We start from the raw sequence: 2,500 nt of genomic DNA, 5'->3' as shown, positions 1-2,500 counted from the left end.
TTCTAGCAAGTTGAATAACCACTTTGATGCTTTGGTGTTGACTGAAACAAACAATAGTTGCTTTTGTGGTTGTTAGATAGTCCCAGGCCAATGCTGTTTGTGCAGACATTTGATGCAAATATCCTGCCTTGACCATCTTGTATTTTAAGCAACATTTTTATATACTTCAATGAGTCTTTATTTAAGATGGAAGAAGTAATTAGAAAGAGATCTGGCTGCTATTTCTAGTAAGTCGAGTAACTTCTCAGAACAAGTACGTCAGACTTGTTTAGCTTTCGGGGCTGGTTTAAAGCATAAACTAGATCTTGCAGACTGGATTCCAACAATGATTTCTAAAACCCTATGTTGGTCAAATTAAATGGATAACAACTTCATTAAAAATATAAAAAGGTAAGAATATGAAGAGTTAGCGAAGTTTGCATGCAGAAATGTGTGGCTAAAAAGTCGTCCACATAGCATATTATCATCTTCAGCCTCATTTAAAGTCTGCTTTCTCCACTGGCATGGGTTGGTTGGTTTGGCAGTAGTTAGAAAACCAGAAGACTATGCCAAGGTCTATTGTTTATTTTGGCCTGGTTTCTGCACACTTTTTAGGTTTGGCTAAGCTGCTCCTACCCGTACTTGGCTATGATAATATTAAACGACGTAGAGACTCCCTCACACAAAATGTAGTCGTTAATTATGTTGAAGGGAGGTAACCCAATTCACTTGTAATGTATCTGCTTTCCCTTCTCTTTTCCCTGATGTCATCTGTGTGCAGACGAATTATTGCAGCCAACTTCAACAACTTGTGTTGCAAATTAGAGTTCTGTGCACGCATTCATATAGGTGCAAATATATGCACATACGGAGGTGAATGTCTACATGTATATATGAGAGGGTGAACATGTTGCACTTTAATATAGGGTTTCGGTAACAGCTGCAATCGAAAACAGTACAGGAGAGAAAGAGGTCGAAGAATGACATTAAAAGGGCAAATGATAAATAAATAAAGAATGGAAGACGTGAAGGAAGAATAGAAAAGAATGTTCAACAGCTGAAAACGTGCACACCAATAGGAGTTGTTTTTCTTTTTATATATATAAATAATTCTTTCAACTATCTTGTTCAGAACAAAATATATATGTTTTGGTTTGAATGGAAAATATTATTCATGTAAATTAAAAAAAAATAAATTAAATAATTCTTCTTAACCGAATTAAAAAGAAGAAAAGAAATTGAAAGGCTTTGTAGCTTATAATTTACGTAAAATGATAGAGTGGAAATAATAATAATAATGTTGTATAATTAAGAAGATAAAAAAAAATTGTATGTTCTATGTATTCACCTTCCAGAAACACAGGATTGAGAAACAAACGAAATTGAAATTTAACAAATAGAAATACAAAATAAAAAAAGGGGGGAAATATTAAAAAAAAAATATCAATTCTGTATTTCTTAGCTTTTCATTTCACATTGATTACGTTTTAATTAGAATTAATGGAAGTAACTGTTTTTCCTTGAGGCAACATTTATTCATGTTAGCGAAGAATACATGGTGATAGAAAACACACTAGTTAATTATATATTTACTCTCGAATTATACTCATTCATTCAGCGATTCGTTCATTCACTTATTCCTTTTTTCACTCTCTCTCATTCACCCATTCATTCATCCAACAGCGCCTAGCTGTTTGATAATGTAAGGATTCATTTATTCCTTAGCAGCAACGATTCTTGCTTTATTATGATGAAATATCCAGAGTATTTTATCAGAATATACAAATACACGGATTCGCTCATATTCTCTTTCTCTCCTTTTACTCCTTCTTTCTCTCCCACTTTCGCCAAAATTCTTATATTCTAATAATGTTTAACAATATCCCAGGGATGCTGGGCTACAATAATATTAATCACCAGAAATATTAACATTGTTTCTGTAATTGCTTTCCCCTTGTTATTGTTGTTATTAGTACTACCGTCAATATTTATATTTTGATCTGGATCGATTATTTATTTCCTTACCAATATTATATCGTTTTCCCCCTTTTCGATTTGCTCACCTAGTAAAATCGACCATTTTCTACCCCTCTCCCTCTCTCCCTTCCACGTTTTATATCAGATAATTGACGCCGTCTGAAGAAACTGCAGGAAGGAACACATCTACTTTTTTTGGAGATATTTTGGTGAAATACTAGGTTTTACAAAGAAGTGGTTACTTGATAGTAGCATCCTAAAGCACCAGCTTTTATCGCTTCTCCCTCCAGTAACACAAAGCTGTTGTTGCATATTTCGAAGAATCGGCAGGAAACGATGCTGACTTGCTGTTGTTTCTTGTAAGTGACACACTGAGGAATACACACCGAGAAAGAAACAAAAACAAGTCATTCATTCATCTATTTACACACATTCTCTCCGTTTCAAATAATTGCGGCTATTGAATAAAACGAAAGAGAGAAATAAAAGAAGAAATTCACAGGGAAGAGAAGGAAATAATAAATTTCAATATGATTCTTTCTAG

The 2,500-nt window shown here is 33.6% G+C and overlaps 1 protein-coding gene across 4 annotated transcripts in view; it reads left to right on the top strand.

Moving 5' to 3' along the window:
* The first annotated feature begins 2,094 nt into the window (after positions 1-2,094).
* The window catches only part of LOC106881072 (uncharacterized), a 175,199-nt gene continuing 174,793 nt past the window's right edge, over positions 2,095-2,500 (top strand). For all 4 annotated transcript variants that reach the window (XM_089354504.1, XM_014931286.3, XM_014931285.3 and 1 more), the window contains exon 1: positions 2,095-2,500. This exon is cut by the window's right edge and continues 730 nt beyond it. The gene's annotated coding sequence lies outside the window, so the exon portion shown is untranslated.

The sequence above is a fragment of the Octopus bimaculoides genome, chromosome 6, assembly GCF_046866305.1.
Source record: "Octopus bimaculoides isolate indiv1 chromosome 6, ASM4686630v1, whole genome shotgun sequence".
NCBI lineage: Eukaryota > Metazoa > Mollusca > Cephalopoda > Octopoda > Octopodidae > Octopus > Octopus bimaculoides.
Note: the sequence above shows the minus strand (reverse complement) of the source record. Positions and strands in the feature narration are given on the sequence as shown.